This window comes from Dermacentor andersoni, chromosome 8, assembly GCF_023375885.2.
Source record: "Dermacentor andersoni chromosome 8, qqDerAnde1_hic_scaffold, whole genome shotgun sequence".
Taxonomy (NCBI): domain Eukaryota; kingdom Metazoa; phylum Arthropoda; class Arachnida; order Ixodida; family Ixodidae; genus Dermacentor; species Dermacentor andersoni.
Window position 1 is genome coordinate 68128534 of NC_092821.1, and position 20349 is coordinate 68148882.

Consider the following 20349-nt stretch of genomic DNA (forward strand, 5'->3'; position numbering starts at 1 on the left):
CCTCATATAGTTCCAAATATTTGCTCCGGTGTGTTTTTGTCCTTAGGCAAAGCCCTTTGTGTTATAGTACAAATTTACAATAGTACAAATTACAAGATACTTGCGCACTTTAGCTGTCCATTTGTTTTCATCTGTGTTCCTGAGTCATTCTTAGACACTAATTTTGCTCTGTGCTTCTTTGAAATCAAAAGAGGCCCAACCAGGCACGTACCCAAGGGGGGGTCCGGGGGACCGCCCCCCACCCTCCGAAATTAAGCGGCATACACCCCCCCCCCCCCCCCCCCCTTCACACACATTCTAAAGCACCGCCAAATCAATCTTGAGACTGGACAGCTATTCGGCGGTTAACATTTTGCTGCCTTTCTTCCCCTTTCAGATGTCGGTAAATATGGGCACCTCCTGGGCTGTGAAGGCCAATTTTCTCATCGATTCGGTGCCCGCGCGACTGAACTCGAGATGCGTTAGTTGCCACTATCTATTGGAACGGTCACGCGCATCGCTGTTGCTTCGTTAGTTCAAACTTCTTTGTTTAGACTGATCCAGGGACCAGGAAAGGCATTCAGTTCGTAGTGAGCTGGTCTGTATATGCTCATGGATAGAGTTGCGGCCGGAGAAAACGCCAGTTGCGTTTAACTTTTCCTTTTGCTTCATTATTTCTACGACTGACGGCTCGCCTCGATAAGGTGGTAGATAAGGTAGATAAAGTGGAAAATAAAGTAACGCGAAACAGCGTCCATCATCAAACCCTGCAATAACCGTTAAACCCATAAAAAGTATCAATGTCACCCGTTACCTCGTCTCGTTTTTCCCTAATTGTACAGCACTTCTCGTGCAATATCGGCAACTGCAAGCAAGAGCCTCAGGAGTTAAGAAATTAAGCGTTCTACTCAGGGAGAGGGCCGAGACAACAGCCAAACAGGAAGGAAAAGCAAAAATTAACAAATTTAGCCATTGTTTGTGAAAATATTTATGGATCAAGATTTTTTTACTTTAAAAGGAAGTAGAGAAAACACCGCCGGAAGTGGAGAATGATTCCGTGTGCTTTGAATGGCGCTTCTACAGTAATCAATCGAACCGCCTGACGTACGAGATCCAAAAAAAACTGCGCAAAAAAGGGACAAGACAAAGAAAGAACCACACGACACGGGCGCAGACTAACAACTCAGTTGTTAGTCTGCGCCCGTGTCGTGTGGTTCTTTCTTTGTCTTGTCCCTTTTTTGCGCAGTTTTTTTTGGATCTCGTAATGCCATACCAACTAGCCCCTCACCGTACGCTTCTAGACGCCTGACGTAGCCACTTCTCTGCTGTGCTAATGTGGGTGTTTTTCTAACCTTTCGCGGTGGGTGCAGTACGTCTAGCACGACAGCCTCCTGCGCTCTACGCGGTTTTACGGGACTGGCGGCCACGCATCGTTACGCAACTTCCCAAATAACAATACGGGTCGGTTTTGGCACTTGGTAGGGCTGTAAACGAGGGTTCTAAAAGAAGTGTGACTGTTCCTGAAATACATAGTTCTCCATAATTCTTCAATAGCTAATTCAAAAAACGCTACTAGAAATCTTTATTTTACACTTTTGCTTGTTTACTTGTTCTTGGGAGTGTTCTTGCTGCGCTTCTTTCTTGCGCGAGTCCATTTGATGTGGTTCCTTGTTTGTCAAGGTGTATCTCTCAGGTGTACCCGTGAGATACGCCTTACTTCATTCCTCTTTTGCGGGTTTACGCGTCTTTATGCTGAACGGTGGACATTATTCACATTTGTACTAGTAAAAGAACCCCCGCCCCCTCATTTGCATAGGAAAGTTGCCCTGGGTTAGGCGCCCCTTGAAAAAAATCCTGGGTACGTGCCTGGGCCCAACCCATGTCAAAATGCATTGCCTCATTTGTTTTACCATGGACTCCCAAAGCCAACCTGCCTACCGATCTTTGGTTAACTTCCAACCCCGCCAAAATATGAGATTTTAAACGTTTTTTTTTCTAACGTTAGCGCTGCCATCATTACTTCTTTCCAGATTCCACGCACCACCTCATACTTATAATTGTGTCCACACAGTGCTCTGTGTTTCATTATTGCTGCATTCTGCTTCCCCTTTATTTCAGATTTTCTCGGCGGGTGCTTGAGTAAGTATTTCGTTCGTTTATGTATACGCCGAGGTACTTATATTGCTAGACAATGCGTATGGCTTGCTGTTGCATTGACACCATGTAATTACTCCTCTCTTCATTGAAGATCATAATTCCCCATTTCACTGCGCTGGATTTAAGCCCCAGATTAGTCGCTGCGCTGCCAGAGATATTTGTAAGTGTCTGTAAATCTCTTACATTGTCCGCTACTGCCACTATGTCGTCTGCACACCTCAGTCCGGAGACCTTCTGTTGCACCACTTGCATGCGGGATAAATCAAACCTTAATTCGCTGTTTTCCAGTCGCCTTCTTATGCCCTTAAGGGGCCCCTCATCATCATCATCATCATCAGCCTGATTACGCCCACTGCAGGGCAAAGGCCTCTCCCATACTTCTCCAACTACCCCGGTCATGTACTAATTGTGGCCATGTTGACCCTCCAAACTTCCTAATCTCATCTGCCCACCTAACTTTCTGTCGCCCCCTGCTACGCTTCCCTTCCCTCGGAATCCAGTCCGTAACCCTTAATGACCATCGGTTATCTTCCCTCCTCATTACATGTCCTGCCCATGCCCATTTCTTTTTCTTGATTTCAACTAAGATGTCATTAACGCGCGTTTGTTCCCTCACCCAATCTGCTCTTTTCTTATCCCTTAACGTTACACCTATCATTCTTCTTTCCATAGCTCGTTGCGTCGTCCTCAATTTAAGTAGAACCCTTTTCGTAAGCCTCCAGGTTTCTGCCCCGTACGTGAGTACTGGTAAGACACAGCTGTTATACACTTTTCTCTTGAGGGATAATGGCAACCTGCTGTTCATGATCTGCGAATGCCTGCCAAACGCACCCCAGCCCATTCTTATTCTTCTGATTACTTCACTCTCATGATCTGGATCAGCAGTCACTACCTGTCCTAAGTAGATGTATTCTCTTACCACTTCCAGTGCCTCGCTACCTATCGTAAACTGCTGTTCCCTTCCGAGACTGTTAAACATTACTTTAGTTTTCTGCAGATTCATTTTTAGTCCCACCCTTCTGCTCTGCCTCTCCAGATCAGTGAGCATGCATTGCAGTTGGTCCCCTGAGTTACTAAGCAAGGCAATATCATCAGCGAATCGCAAGTTACTAAGGTATTCTCCATTTACTCTTATCCCCAATTCTTCCCAATCCAGGTCTCTGAATACCTCCTGTAAACACGCTGTGAATAGCATTGGAGAGATCGTATCTCCCTGCCTGACGCCTTTCTTTATTGGGATTTTGTTGCTTTCTTTATGGAGGAGTACAGTGGCTGTGGAGCCGCTATAGATATCTTTCAGTATTTTTACATACGGCTCGTCTACACCCTGATTCCGCAATGCCTCCATGACTGCTGAGGTTTCGACTGAATCAAACGCTTTCTCGTAATCAATGAAAGCTATATATAATGGTTGGTTATATTCCGCACATTTCTCTATCACCTGATTGATAGTGTGAATATGATCTATTGTTGAGTAGTTAAGAGAGAGTTAGAGAGTTGAGAGTTAAGGGGCCCCTCACCAGGCCCCATAGCAAGTTTCGGTTATACGCTGGAAGTTGTTACGTGTCCTTTAGGGAGCGTTCTGCCGTAAATTTTTTTTCAAATCGGCTCATTAATAGCCGAGATAGAAATATTTCAGTGCCGCGAACCCATGATTTCAGCAGGCGGGCTCCACTGCCAAGCAAGACGCTCCTTCCACTCACCCCGTCGAGCCTTCGCAATTCCTTCCCTCCGTTCTCCCATACCAGACCTCGAGGATCGCGTGACGCATAAATCACGGGCCCCGCCTTCATTTTTTCTTTTTCTCCTCGCTTTTTTCGGCGCTACGCATTTCCGCTGACGGCGTCGCGCGCGAGCTGTTGTCTCGTTCGCGCAGCGCACGATTTTGCGCGCTGTGCACAAGGAAATATGACTAGCGTTATAATTCCGTGCTACACGAATACCGAGGCAGACCAAGCGGATCGCAAGAGCAGGATCACGCGCTGGAACACGGTAGAAAACGGCATAATTTCGGTACCTACGCACGGGACCGCACGGCCGTGGGAACAAGCAGACAAAGCGGAAGTACACCTCTCTTGCTTCAGTGCGAAGTAAAACAAAAGACACGCAGATATTCCGTTTGTGTGTTGTATTATTTCTCTAAACTTCAATTCGTGAATCCAAGCAACAGATCGCACAGATAACGGATGTCTTGAATAATTCTCGAAGTCGCGTGTCACCACGAGCGGCGTCACACTGCGGACACGACTACGTAGGCGCAGGCGCACGAGTATGTCATCCTCTGGTTTGGGGCGCGGCGGCCGCGAGAAGGAAAAACGGCGTTCGGTTCGAAATTTCAGATCTTTCTGCGGCGCGTAGCGATGTAATACTTTGCAAATACGATCGTTACAGTGCAATGTATGCTCTGCGCTTGTCAGCTTAAGATGGCCAGACCTGGTGAGGGGCCCTTTAACATAAAGCTTGAACAACGACGAAGAAAAAGGACATCCTTGTTTCAGTCCTTGGTGAATTTCGACCACTTCATTACCTTTTCGACCTTTTCATACAACTTGTACTCGGTTGTCTCTATGTATCTTCCTCAGCAGCTCCACGAAATCGTCATACATACGTTTGTGCTTAAGAATATCCCATAACTCCTTGTCTACGTTGTCACAGGCTCCTTTAATATCTAGAAATGCTACCGATAAAAGTCTATTCTGAGATGCTGAAATGTCTATACACAGAGTTAGCACAAACATATCCGCTAAGCGTCTGCCTGGACTGAACCCATTCTGCGGTTCCCTCAGTGCATCCTTCTTCTCCACCCACTTCGACAGTTCCAATTTTATGGCTTGCACTGGCATTCTATACATTATCAACGTTACTGTAACTGGCTTGCACGAGCTCGTCTTATCCTTATCTTTGCCTTTGTAGATGACCTTCATCTTGCTTTTACGCTATCCAACCGGAATTTTCTTCCTTCTAATCACTTGTTCTACGGCATTAGTCATCAGTGCTTTGCTCTTTAAACCGAGGTTTTTGATTAGCTGTATTGGGATTCTATAAGGTCCTGCTGCCGTATTATAAGAGACATTTTCTTCTGCTTTCTTTTCAATAAAAGCTTTCTGTTAAATTTCGATCTCAGGCTTCTCTGTTGTTCCTGTCTCTTTGGACTCCTAGGAGGCTGTGTTTCGCTTCAAACTTGAACCTTGATCGGCTGTTTCTCAGCGTGGTCGCAAGGAGGCGAGCATTTAGTTGGAGTCGCCAATAGGTGTGATTCCACGCAACAGGTATTTATGAGCCTAAATTGCGCTTACTTTTCTATTCCTATTTAAGTTATTGTTTTCTAGTTCGGGGCCATACCACCAGTGGCGTAGCTAGGTTTGTCTGGCACCCGGGGCCCATAGGTCTTCTGTCATCCCCACCCCCCGGGTGTAGTTGAGGAAGGCGAGGATATCAACAATTTCCGGGTGTCTTCAGACGTATATGACACCAAACAACGTATATGACAACAAAGTTCACAATAAGGGGTCAGAAAATTTGGTTATGGAAATTCACCGTGTTTTTTTTTTTCTTTTTTAACCAAGGTAGAACATTCCACTCTCAGAAAAGTTTACACCCTTCGAGTCGTATCTTGCCACACAACAAGAAACGTCATCTGTCTTGTCCGCATTTCCTTTCTTTAATGCTGCGAGCCCAGTACTTCACAGTAACGAACGGAATGCGCAATAAAGCCGGATTTAAAAAAAAAATAGGCGCCCTGGGCTAATGCGCATGCAGGCCCCCTTTCCCTATACTGACCCCCCCCCCCCTCTGTCGCCTGCTACGCTACTGGAAATATGCCATATTTCATTGTAATTCCACCAAATTAAAAAGAACGCAGTACGATCAACGGGATTATTATTATTGTTATTATTATAAGGAAAACAACAAAATTTGCTTGAAACGCGTGCTGTTGTAAACACCAACACATATGTTCACTTTGTGATTAACTGCATTCTGTTTTCAGCAAATGCTACGCTTTAAGGAGAAGTTTAGTGCACTCAAAACGAACAAGAACGTAACACAGCTCAGATGTCGATCCTTCTGAAGCTAGGCTTTGTCTGCATCACTAAGTTTAATCCCGTGAGGAGACGCATGGTTGTATTCAAAACATTCTTTATTAAAATTCAAGTACCAAATTGCAGTAATCGTTATACACGTTACTCTATAAATATGCAATAGATATGTACAATACTTAAGGCAATACAGATGAAAATTACCAACTGTAATTACAAAAAATTATTTGAAGATATTTTCGTTAAAAGTAAGACAAACAAGGACGACACCAAATAAACGCGGCACTAACAAAAAACAACAAAAAATACAGTTCTTTATAAGCACGCTAAATATCACAAGAAGAATAAACAAGAGACGAACAACGAAGATTTGCATATCTTGAATTACACTGCTAAGCGTTTCATTGGCAACGTGGAGGCTGGCAGGCGACACAACGAACTTATTGGAACTATTCATGTATAGCGCAAAGAGTCCTCTTTTAAAATGGCATCTTTCGCGCCTTCGCTTTGGCGAAATCAGATATAGTCTGTTCGAAGGATAGATAGCGGAGGAGGTCACTTTCAATGGACATGATAGCAAGCGAATTCACCTTGTCGTCAAGGAGGCTCGAACGAAGGCGATTTTTTATCAGCGACAACTTGGAAAACGATCGTTCGGTCTCACAGTTTGCCACGGGTATGCTTAAGTACATTCGCAAAGCAATAGAAAGGTTCGGAAACACATCAATAAGCTTTCTTTCGTGCAGCAACTTCATTATTCCCAGGGGACTCGTGTCCTGGCACACGGAGTTGTGTAGAAAGTTCGCAAACTGAACGATTTCAGCGGAAAATTCTGGCTCCAAATAATTTTTGTAGGTTTTCAGCAACTTATCAGCCTGCTGTGCCAGAGAGGCCTCGCTCCCAACTTCTGTCAGCAATTTTAAGAATCCGAACCTTTCGCAGAGTTCAGTGTAGGCAGCCTTTCGCACTCGCAAAGCAGAGCCTAGACTGTCAAGTACAACATTGTAGGTCTCTACGATAAACTTTTTTTCTACCTTGTAGCGCACTATCGCTTTTTCCGTCCGGGTGCTTACTCAAAACGATGCGTTTGCCCTCATTCTGATAACATTGATTGGTACTTAGCGTGCGTGCTCTCTCTTCGAAGGTATCAAAGAGAGGTCGCAAAGAGTTAACAAAGCCTTCTAGAGAGCTCAGCAGGTCTACAGCAGTTGAAATGTCTAGGCCTGGTTTCTGAAGTGCTACGCTCGTTTTGTCAAAGCGCTCCAAGATTTCACTCCAGAAAATCACCATGAATGCAGCCTCTAGTTTTGTCATTTTCTTGAAGAAAGTGTGCGCTTCGTTCCTAGTGCCACCGTTTTCTTCCTCGTTCTTTGATACAGCTTCAAGGCAACACAAGACTGCATTGAAAATTTTCAGAATAGCCTTACATAATTCAACGTGTCTTGACCACCTGGTCTCAGAGAGACTCTTCAAAACAACCTGCTGGCCAGTTCCGTGCATGCTGTCCAAAAGATACCTCAATCGCTTAGGTGTGGCAGCAAAGAACACAGAGAGTCCCTGAATTACAGTGAAAAATTTGACTGCCTCAAGGCAACTGTCAACGCTGCACGCGCCAACTAAGTTCAGTGAATGACCAGCACACGGGACGTAGACTGCCAATTCGTTCAGGTGTTTGATTTGAGTTTGCAGTCCTTGTATTTTCCTTACATATTACTCGCATTATCATAAGCTTGGCCCCTACAATCATCAGTTGAGATGCCATTGGTCGTCAAGAGGGACATCACGGTACCGAAAAGATCTGACCTACTTTTTCTGCCGAGCGCGCGCGAGGGTGCGCAGCCACTAGGCAGGAATGGGCCCTGGAGACAGCCGAGAGCGCGGCTGTAAGCCCCGCATTGCTTCTTCACCCTTCTTATTATTTTTTCCCGCCTTCTTTTCCTTCTCTCCCTGATATTTTTCTCCCCACTCCCCTTTCCCTGTGCAGTGCTGTTGAGGTGTCCTCCTCTGAGAGACAGTTACGGCACTGCACTTCTCTCTTCCTCTCCTTCAAAAGTCACTACACACACAGACAGGCCTTTGTGTCCAGCTCTCCAACTTCCCCCTTCACTCTTACACAACCCTAGCACGAACAGTGAACATTCCATGCCCCACGGCACGCGGACAAAAGCACGTGTGACATATTCTTTCCTTTCCTGCCTAGACTCTGCCATCAGACTCATCATTATCTGCTATCGGACTCATCCTCCGCTGCCCAAATTACCATGACGGTAAGGAAAAGTCGAATGGGAGGCACGGTTAGGTACTGCATCACATCCTTTCCATGAGAAGGACAGCGGCGGGACTATTTGAGAGGTGGAGGGTGGCGTGGTGGTGACGAGGGGCAAGGGAGATTTAGGTCCTCATCCCACATTGCATGTTTTAGGTGTTTCCCCTTGCCCCTCCTCTCCAGACAGCACTGGGCATACGGACTGACAGGAAACCGCGAAAACTCTTCCAAGAAAACGCACCGCGCTTCGTAAGAAAGAGGGCCCCGCCGGGGTGGCGGGGCATTCCTGTTTTTGCCGCTCGACAAGCTCTCCCCAAATGATCAGGATTAGGCAGGGGGCCCCGTATGCTCGTTCTGGTTTTCTCGCTTCATACATGTCGCTCGAAGTTCAGTTGCCCATATGCATGGTTCCATATACTATGCAGGTTAGAATAAATGGGTCCCCTTCTCCTACTGTCCGAGGTGAGGCCCTGGGCTGCAGCCCCCAATTAGCCCCCCCCCCCCTAATCCAGCGCTGATGACATACACTGTTAAGCAAAATTACACCCTTTTGCCACACAACGATAATGGTCATCTGTCTTGTCCGCATTTCCTGTCTTTAACGTGGCAAGCTTGGTACTTTCCCGTAACGAACGGCATGCGCGTTATCAGCATGACATAGCATTCCCGACAGGAAAGTAGCGGGCGCGGCGTTTTCAAGAAAGGAAATGCAAGCAAGGCAGATGACGATTATCGTTGTGACAGATACACCCCAAAGGGTGTAACTTTGGCTAAGAGTGTACTCATCATCTGTCGTGCCCGCGTTTCCTTTCTTTAATGCTGCGAGCCTGGTACTTCTCAGTCACGAACGGCATGCGTGTTATCAGTGTGACGCAGCATTCTCGACAGGAAAGCAGCGAGCGCCGAGTTTTCAAGAAAAGAAACGCAAACAAGGCAGATGATGATTATCGTTGTGGGACAAACGTACACCCCAAAGGGTGCAACCGTTTTAAGAGTGTATGCGTGCGTCATTCGCCAGACATGCCACCGAAGCGAGCGAGGCCGGCTGCGCATGTGAAGCTCGCCTGCTCGGCGACCTGGGTTTTTTTTTTTTTCTTTTTTTTTTTTTAATGTAGCCCGTTTGTCGGGCTCCCGGCATTTTCTTGCGCTCCGTCTGCATATCGGCACCGCTGCACTACTGGACTACAGCAAGGTGAGGAATTTTGTTTGGCAGCCTGCGACGCACTTCAAGCATATTTAGGCTTACTACACAAAACTGAACCTATATATAGAAGCGCAGTTATCGAAAAACAGCTCCGCCGTCCAGGCCTAGTTAACTTGAGTTAATTACTCGTACTGGAAGATGTTTGCTATGCTTTCTACGAGCCCAAGCATTATTATAACTTATTTCGGTAGTTCTTGGGCACGCTCACCGCATCTGGCTTTGTGGCGAAAAGCACTTGTGACGCAGTTTCGCGTGTACTGAATCTTACCGGGACAAGTTGTGGCGCTTTGTCTGACCCCCAGACATAATTGTAACTAATTTCGTTACTTTTGAGGTACTTTTCAAGCACAGTGGCAGAGCTCGGCGTAGTGGCGCAGTTCGCTTCGCGTGTACTGAATCTTACTGGGAGAAGTTCATGACGCATTCTCTGACCCCCAAAATTATTTTAATTCATTTCGTAACCTTTTGGGATACTTTTCAGGCATGCTCGCCGTGCCTGGGGTTGTGAAGCTGCTCGCAAGAAATCAAGGCGGCCGTGGTGACAGTTTTCCGTGTATTGAATTTTAGTGGGACAAGTTCGTGACGTTTTTTATGGCCGTGCAACAACATATACCTTATTTCGGTACACAACCTTGTAGAAATTGCGACGAGCGATTGCCAAGAGTGATAACACGGCTGTGTACCTGTTCCTTGCGGCGGCAGTACGCGTAAAAGATAACGCCGAGGAGCTCAAGAGTTTGACATTTGTCTTATGAGGGATTGAAAACAGGCTTTGCACCCACGAATTCGTCTTGAGTACGACTAGAAGGCATTCTGCGAGCGTGTAACATGGTCTGGCTGAGAGCCTGCGTTGTAGCCACCTCTGTGTACTTGGCATACCATCGCGTCAACTGAGGCCAAGTTGTTTTGGAAACGCGCAGTCACACGCGTATTTGTGCTCTTGAAGTGCAGGAAATAATGCCCGGGAAGGGAGGGATGCTTGAAAATCGGATGTTTTCTTCAGATTTTATGGCGTTGTTTGGGAGGAGTCTATTTGCTACGAAATGTATGTGAAAGTGAATTTACCTATTCTCGCTCATTCACCAATTACGCACGTTTCGCCTCTACACGCAGTATTCCTGTTAGGTCATATATACCAAAATGATACGTGCTTGTAGTTAACTTTTTTTCAGCTGATGGGCATCCGGTGGAGCTTCGTACGGCAACGACTGCTGCTTACCTGGAACCACAACTTTGGATGAATGCATAAGCCCGGAACGAGCATTTATATAGAGCAAAATAAACATTTCATCATTTCAGAAGACGTCTTGCGTTTGCTTTATGAAATTGCACGTGACACAGATTCGGTGGAGGCTTGTAAAGATCGTTCGCAATCATTAAATACTGAATAATAAAACCATTCCGCGCCAAGGCCGCGCGTGGTTCAGCAGTAGAAGAGGGAAAAAAAAAAAAATGCTGCGCCGATCTGCGGAGCCGGCGTGGCGTGTACAAGCTGGCGTTCAAAACGCGCGCGCCCGAAACCGGGAAGTATTAAACCATCCGCTTGGTGCGCTACAGTCAATTAGGCTGCTGAGATCTATGGGAGTGTCCGCTCTTGAATTTCTTTCTGTATGCCCAAGGCGACTCCGCGGAGTTCGACCGTGCACGTGAAGTGAGCAGCGGATAGGTGCGCACCCGCCTCGGGTCGGGGACCTTTACCAAGGCCAGCCAACAAAAGGGGTTACCGGGAGAACCGGAATTCAGTACGCGCTCTTTCGCCGTCCGAGAGCCACGAGAATAGTGGTGCCAACTTAGAATGCCGTATTGTCCCTAGATTGCAAAAAAAAAAAAAAAGAAAATCCCTAAAGTACAGTGACGACGTTATGCTTCACGGGGCCGCGGAGCTTTGTACACGCTTCTGTTCACAGCTTTATGTATTGTTGAATGATAAATTGGTTTCTATTACTCGGCTCACCTTGCTCGTCGCCGCACGTTGCACAAGTTACCATTTGCTTTGGTAATGCGTCTACTACACACTTTGCAACCATGAACGTATGAGGTGCTGTGAAAGTAGAAATATTAGTTTAAATTAGGAGGACGCAAGCGTTTGAGGCCCCCTAGCGCTAGGGGGCCCCAAGCGGTTGCGTACGTACGTCCCCCGAATCTAAAACGGTCTTTCGAAAACTGCCAAACATAAGTTCTTAAACGCGCAAAGGATAAGGCTGACCAATCTTCATAAGCTTCGATTTCACACGCGCTGCGTAGCTGTTGTAATACCCGGCCACAACAATTACTTGCCGCCTTTCGCGAAGACTAGCAAACAAGGGTTTCCAAAGCGAAGCATAGGCGGCAGCGCTGAACGCCCTGTTTGTTCCGAAAAGTCGCAGTTTCGCCCGAAAGGCGAAGCATCGATTGCGATAGCAAATTCGCAAACAGTCATACGAAGTACCCACATCTGCACCCACACCTGAAGGCCGTGCGCAGTCGCCACATAAGCAGTTGCACCCCAAGTGGAACGCCCCCTCGCCTCCCCCAGTGCCTCGCGCTCGACGGAAGCCAGCGCATTTCCTTCCCGCTTTCCTTCCTTTCGCGCGGGCGAGATTGAGCCGCGAACGTCGGCTCCCCTCGCACGCTTTCACGTTAACACCGGCGACGGTGTTAACTTTACGCGGTACATCGCGGCAACGCCGACTGTAGAAATGCGCCTGGATTGTCTGTATAATATGATAAACACTATGTTATTAGAGTCATGTGAACAACATGAAAGGAAACAAGCAATGAAATTCATACTTTCTGCTGATCCCAGCATAGTGCAGGATGTAGAAGTGATAGGTAGTGCAAAGTGCAGTGATCATAGGTTAGTGAGGGCTAGGATTCACCTCAATTTGAAGAGAGAAAGAGCAAAATTGGTCATGAATAAACAGGTCAACCAACAGGCAGTAAGGGTAAAAGCGGACAAATTCAGGCTGGTACTTGCAAGCACAAGTATGCAGCCTTAGAGCAGAGAGATGATGATTACATAGGGCTAATGAATGAAACCGTAACTAGGCTGCAATTGAAGTGGAAGCAAGGCACCAAGGCAACCAGTAGGCAAGCTTTCCCAAGTAACAAACGACCTAATAAAGAAATGACAAAGAATGAAAGCGTCCAACTCAAAAGATAAGATAGAAAAGATAGAATTCGCGAAACTGTCAAAACTGATCAACAAGGCGAAAATTAGCTATATTCGAAACTATCACGCGAGAAGGACTGAAGAGGCCGCAAAAAATAGACGCAGCCTGAAGTCAGTGACAAAGAAGCTTGGCATAGGACAAACGAAGATGTATGCACTGAAAGATAAGCAGGGTAACATCATCAGCAATCTCGAAGATATAGTAAAAGAAGCGGAAGAGCTCTATACTGCTCTGTACAATACCCAGAGGAGTCAGGCTACCTCCATTAGAAACATCAGTGAACAGGATACAGAATCTCCTCCTATAACTAGCAATGAGGTCAGAAGGGCCTTGCAAGACATGAAACGAGGAAAAGCGGCAGGAGAAGATGGAATAACAGTCGATTTAATCAAAGATGGAGGAGACATAATGCTTGGAAAACTGGCGGCTCTTTATACGAAGTGTCTATCGACTGCAAGGGTCCCAGAAAACTGGAAAGATGCAAACATCATTCTAATCGACAAAAAGAGAGATGTTAAAGCACTGCAAATTTACAGGCCCATTTGCTTACTACCAGTATTGTATAAAATATTTACCAAAATAATCTCCAACAGAATAAGGACAACATTCGACTTTAGTCAACCAAGGGAACAGGCTGGCTTCAGGAAAAGATACTCTACAATGGATCACATCCATGTCATTAATCAGGTAATCAAGGAATCAGCAGAGTAGAATAAGCCTCTCTATATGGCTGTAATAGATTACGAAAAGGCGTTTGATTCAGTAGAGATACCAGCAGTCATAGAGGCATTGCGTAATCAAGTAGTACAGACCGCTTACGTAATTATCTTGGAAAATATCGATGGAGATTCCACAGCTCCCTTAATTCTACACACAATAAAAGTAGAAAGATACCTATAAAGAAAGGGGTCAGACAAGGAGACACAGTCTCTCCAATGCTATTCACTGCGTGCTTGGAAGAAGTATTCAAGCTATTAAACTTGGACGGCTTAGGAGTAAGGATAGACGGCGAATATCTCAGCAACCTCCGGTTTGCCGATGACATTTTTCTATTCAGCAACACTGCAGACGAGCTACAACAAATGATTGAGGACCTTAACAGGGAGAGTGTAAGAGTGGCGTTGAAGATTAATATCCAGAAGACAAAGATAATGATGAATAGCCGGGCAAAGGAACAAGAGTTCAGGATCGCCAGTCAGCCTCTAGAGTCTGTGAAGGAATACGCTTACCTAGGTCAGTTAATCACAGGGAACCCTGATCATGAGAAGGAAATTCATAGAATAAAAAAAATTACCGACGATTACGTTACTTCCTAATGCGAAATTTGAGCGCAGCAAATAAGCTGTTTCACCTTTTCGATAGATTGAGGCAAAGAAATCGAGCAACACATGTAAGCTTCTGCTTCGGCGGCACGCACCTCTGGATTCTGACGGCGACGGCGCTGGGCCTCTGCTCTGGCAGCTCGTTTAGCAGCAGCAGCAGCAGCAGCAGACGGAGGACTTCCATCGGTCGTCTCGCTCATGGCTCAGAAAGAACTGGCAGATAATTTCGCAGTGGCGAACGGCAGCGGCAATTTCGGCTCGGGCGGTGCACATATACAGATCCGCCGCCACCGATCTGGCTCTCTGATTGCCACCGCACAGGGCGAACGGCAGCGGCAATTTCGGCTCGGGCGGTGCACATATACAGATCCGCCGCCACCGATCTGGCTCTCTGATTGCCACCGCACAGGGGTTGCATTGGAGGAGGAGCGAAGAAAGGAATTAAGTTCGAGCCGGCGCTTTGACAACCGGAGACTCGCAGGAAGAGGGGGGAGGGGGGCGGCGTGTACACCCAGCGGCAAACGATGGGGGCAGAAGCGCGCGCAGCAAGCGGACAACACGATAAAGGGAGGAGGGAAGAGATAGCAGCGACTGACTGATGCCGCTGACGCCGATAGTGAGTCAACCCCAGCTGCGGAGTTGGTTTCAGGGACAACGCCGCCGATGCCGACACAAACAATATGATACCCTCGCTTCCGCAGCGCTAAGAACCAGGTCTAGCCGTGGGAAGGTGGTCACGTATACGTCGACGTGCCGGGGCCTACGTGAAATAACCGGCGCGTCGGCAACTCCGCCACACAAGAACAGGGGGGGGGGACCCTTTCCTCCTCTTTCTGCATGGCGGCGACGGTGTTCTATGCAGTCACGTTATCTTGACTCTCTAGCGGCGTCAGCGGCATCCAGCGGTATCAGTCGGTCGCTGCTAGCGCTGGGGGGATGAAAGGGGGGCGGAGCTGGTTACGAGGCCGACGACAACGCCGACGACGACGCGAAACCCAGGAACGGACGCCAAAGAGCTGCGCTCTAAAATTGATTGTATCGCATACAGCAGACATCGCCAGCTCCTGACTGGAAGCTTACCATAATCATTGAAAAGGAAGGTGTAAAACCAGTGCATTTTACCAGTGCTGACATATGGGGCAGAGACTTGGAGACTGACAAAGAAGCTTGAGAACAAGTTAAGGACCACGCAAAGTGCGATGGAACAAAGATTACTAGGCATAACATTAGGAGGCAAAAAGAGAGCGGTTTTGATCAGAGAGCAAACGGGTATAGACAATGTTCTAATTGACATGAAGAGAAAAAAATGGAGCTGGCATCTCATGGAGCTGGCATCTCACACTGTACCACAGTAAAGCTGTGAAACTCTTTCCCAATCCTCTCCCATTCAAACAGCGCCAGGGCTTGCCGAGAGCTACAAGGAGGGGTTGCAGTTGGCTCAAATGGCATACACCCTTCTGCGCCCAGCATATCGACTAAGGGGCAGTTGAGATCATCAAAATATTTGACGGCGTGGTTTATTGGAACCTCCTTTGCACGCACTGAAAAATGGCAACGACATAAAAGTATCGAACTTCCAGTAACTTGGCCGAACATATTTTCCCAGCGTAGTCAAACACAACTGGCAAGTTCCTCAGGTTTCTTTTGTTTGTTTAGAGAGAGTAACGTTAGAATACCTCGGGTAGATCTTACGAGTCGTTCGTACGCCCCACGTTCTTGGATGAGATGTTTTGGATTCGCATTTGCCGTTGTATGCACAGGAAAACTACCGCGGCGTGCTTGCACTTCCCTGCGATGCCAGCACGACAATCGCAGCTCCCCGCTAGGATTTGTCTGCTGTCGCCGACCTTCAAGAATCAGTCACCTATAATTTCATGCGTCGAAACCGTAGATAACGAAGTAACTTATGCTGAGCTTCACGCATCTCGCTGGTGCGTTGATTTTCGCTTGCAGAATACACCTAGCAGTCACTTCCGATCAGTGCGAGTTCAACACTTCCCTCACGTCGTGGACGTGCCCCACTTCAAATAGACGACTTCCTTTCTCTAAATTCTTTTCATGAAAAAAGCTGTGAAGATCTTGTAATTCCCGAAACCCGGCTAAAATTAATATCGGCACGCTGTTTGGTGCCATCGCTACCGTTTGACAGGGCGCCAAACACGCAGCGCGAGCTGCTGACGCCGTGAGTAATCCTACCGCACTCGGGCAACTATTCGTCAGATAGCGCTAGCTGCCCGAAAGACAGTGCGCCGCCTAGCACTTGCAACGTGCCCATACCCGAAAACTCCTAGATCTAGGGATAAATCTCGAGAGTTGGCATCACTGTACGACCGAGACCTTCTCCCCGCGCCCACGCTCGGCTCGAACCGCCACGCGAGGGGACGCGAGTTTCCACCCAAACAGACCAATGAGGCGAGCCCCTGGTCTGCTTGAAGACGATGGTCAGCAAGACTGTGTTTTACGGTCCCGCTGTTGTACGGCGCCACCAGAAGAAAGAGAGGGAAAGCGTCGGCCAGCGCGCGCCAAGTTCCAAAGCGACTTCGCCGCACTGCGGCCCCTATGCCCAAAACAACTAAATGGTCAAACGCAATCCCCACGGCCACTCCGTTATAGAAGCCCCTATACAACTAGGAAACCCAACGCCTTTACATCACCAAAGTGTTGCACGAATTAAAGCTTTGCGATGCTAAAATTTATGCCATCGACATTTCTAAACACGGTGATGTACGAGGACTTCAGAAAAAATTTCCTTTTCTGCAATTCGTAATTATTACTGTATCTGCTCATCTTGTCTAATGATTCCTATACTATGGCATCTTGTCACAATTAGCCAATTTTTCTAATGCAATTTCTGTAGTGCATGAATTTCTGCAGCGCAAGCAATTTCTGTACATGTAATTTGATTCTGTGTCTCCCCATTTCTTGTGTGTATCTGTCTTCCCTTTAATTGCATATTTGGGAGTGTGCATTACGTTTTCTTATGTTGCATAACTAAAATGCGCAGCAACTTGACATACATCCATTCGTTTTATGCGCCGACACTGTGCGACTGTACGGGGTGATGAGACTAGCCAACTTCCGGTTAACACTGCTTACACAAGAAAAAGTGAGAATTTGTTCATAGAATGCACACTATTCTTTCCGCACTATCACAGAATTATAGCTGACTCTTAAGTTTTATAATTATTTGTCTTTTTGAAGTTCTGATTTGCACTAATAATTTTTTATACAACCACACCTCTCCCCCCTAACGAGCAGGCCTATAACTACTGGATTCTTGTATAGTCCTCAAAGTGGGTGAATGGAAATGTCTGAGGAAGAAGCAGGCAACTGAAAATAAGATGCCAGAAACATTCCCCTCCTTTGGGTCAACTGCATTGGATTTTAGCCACAGGAACATATGCAGGGCCGTATGCGACTTCCTTGGTGACACAAGAACACTTAATTAACCGATTTGTTATTTTATAAAATTCCAATTTACGTTACCTTTCTGATTTATTATTTATTAATTTACAAAAGTCCAATTAAATTGTTAAAATTTATTACCTTCTAGCTTCGTCTCCTTTCAAAAACCCCCATTTTCCTATAACTGTTTTCCATTTAACCGCTGGCTTCTTGGCCAATCTTCCATAGTGGGTATGCACCATGGTATACGAGGCAAGCAAGCAAGCAAGATGACGGTTTTCCCCGAGAGAGAATGCTGTTGTCGCAGTAAACGAGTTCAGAGCCAAAGGAATCACTGAAGTCTGCAGTCCTTTATTATTTTTACTGGTGTCAGGATTTCTATTAACTGGACATCCCTCAAATGGCATGAATCTGCGATTACTACAAGTGCACTCTTGTAATAAAGGGTAAAGTTGATTAATTAAACTTACTTATTTTATTAGCTAATAGGTTATTATCACATTTATTGACATCCGCTGCCGCCACTCATAATGCATTCCAAGCCAAAAAAAAAATGTAAAAATTGTTATCTCCACTTGTTTTCCAAAAATGGTCACTTTCATATAATTGTAACATAGTTTTTTAGATAGAAAAATACCTCATTTAGCATCCATGAAATCTGCATCGACAGCAGCACACACCTCATATAAATACCATTTTAATTTTTATGTGCTAGCATTACGAGTGTCACGTATTTGATGAAAACTCGTCTGGCAAGGAAACATACTGGTGAAAAAAATGTACACTCATTACTATTATTAGCATTGTTACTTTCTTTTTTATTTTATCGTTGGCGATTACGTTTTTTGCACCAGTTCATATTGGAAGCGTTAAAGTGGAAAAAAGTGTACGTGTCTGAAGCTAAACTCGTGGCAGAAGTAGAGAGGGGATGGGATGGCTTAGTGGAGTGTGTTTGCGCATATATGTATATCTTTATAGGGCAAGTGAAAGTGCGTTGCTTTGGACCACCATCGTTTGTACTTCGCTCCTTGAACAGGTGGAACGCATGTCAAGTTAGCTCCTGACACTTTGCCAATGTGGTGGACACTGTTTAAATCGTGGATCCCAGACCTCAAAAAGGTGCAACATAATGCTAATGCCTTTCTGTCACATTTACCACCAGATCGCCACTGAATTTTTCATTTATGAATGTATATGAGAATTAGGCACCATCTCATTTATTTTACTTCCCCATTAAGAATAAATGTTTCCATTATATATGGGATTGAATAGGGTGTTTCCCCAAGGGTTGACAACCCTGTCTAGGCTGCGCATATAATGCATCAAACCAAGACCGAGCTGCCGCGGCCGCCATTTTGGTGCACCACTAGCACTGTGCAACCTGTGAATTGAACAATGTTGCATCCATTGTGTTTGCCACATTATCCCTACTGTCTGGCATGAAGAGGTTGATGAAGTGTCCTCTATGTTTCCAAATTTCTCAAAGGGACCTTCAATAGCTTTTCAAAGCCATGTCGGGCGATGTATGCATGTGCTTGTAGCACACATGCACACAGTACAAAACAAAAAATTCAGAGCCCTTCCACTGTGCGAAGATGGAAGACCAGCTAGCTGTATTGCTCAATAGCTATGGTAAGTTATATATGGTAGTTATGCTATATTGGTTGAATAAAAGCACAAACACACAACTTCATTGTTTGTCTTCTTTTTTTACTTTATACATATATACTGACGTTTCGACACGCGTCATAGACTAGTGTTTGGGCAACAGCATTTATTGCTCTGGTTTACTGTTCTTGTCATCACAAATTTGTTGCTTGTTCATCTTTTTCTTGTATATTTATTATTTATTTTTACTACCTTTATTAATTATTTTTTATTTTTTTAACTTATTCCTTTTTTTTTTGCACTTTGTACATGCACACTGACATTCTGACACGCATTGAGCCCACAGGGGTATGTGCTTGGACCCTTTCTTCACTGTCACCAGTATTGGCCTACATAATGATTTGTTTTTGTAAACATCTCGGACACATTTTTTTCCGGATCCTAGCCATAGCATAGACTAAAAGCAAAATGGACACATCACGATTTCTTCAGTAAATCAGTTCAAACTCTCAATATCACTTAGACCGAGAAAAGGTGTATATTAATAATTTATTGCAGGACAAACACCTGAAGATACACTTAAATTTATGGTGTCGCAATAAGATGTTGGCATTGCAGTTTAAATGCTAAGTTACCAAGGGAATGTATGGTCCTCATTTCTCCCGCAATTACCCAGCCTTTTTTCTGTCAGATAAATGGCGATTGATAAATACTCACTCATCTACGTTGATTTAGCTTCGACATTTCACATAACCCTAAACATTAAGTAGGTGGTGCAGAAACAGAAAAAAAAATATGACAGTCACTTCAGCATATGCCAAAGAGGGTGAAGGTGAAAGCCTTCGCACTCAAGAGACATCCATTAGTTTACTTGACGTTATCATTCGAATGCATTGTTACTTATTTTCTACTACTAAGGGTTATGGGTTTGAGTGCCTTAATTAAAGCTACCTTAATTAGCTGCACCCTAATTAACTTCACCCTAATTAACACTAAAGGTTGTGGGTTTGAGTGCCTTAATTAAATCTATTATAATTAAATGTGCCTTTCTTCAGCCTGATGTGGCAGAAATGTGGAAGACGATGACGAACGCGTGAGCAGTGGCACGAGCGCTCCGATTAACTGTGCCTTTTATAGTCGTTAGCAGCATCAATGTGGCAGCAATGTGGGAGAAGACGACCATCAAGGTGCAAGCAGTGGCATGAGCGCTTCGATTAAC

General features: G+C 45.7%; 1 long non-coding RNA gene across 1 annotated transcript; it reads left to right on the forward strand.

The window, feature by feature from the left end:
- The first annotated feature begins 9013 nt into the window (after positions 1-9013).
- Positions 9014-11481, forward strand: LOC140212891 (uncharacterized). The gene is made up of 2 exons (XR_011889866.1): positions 9014-9631; positions 10125-11481. It is a non-coding gene; the product is annotated as an uncharacterized lncRNA (long non-coding RNA).
- Positions 11482-20349: the final 8868 nt, after the last annotated feature.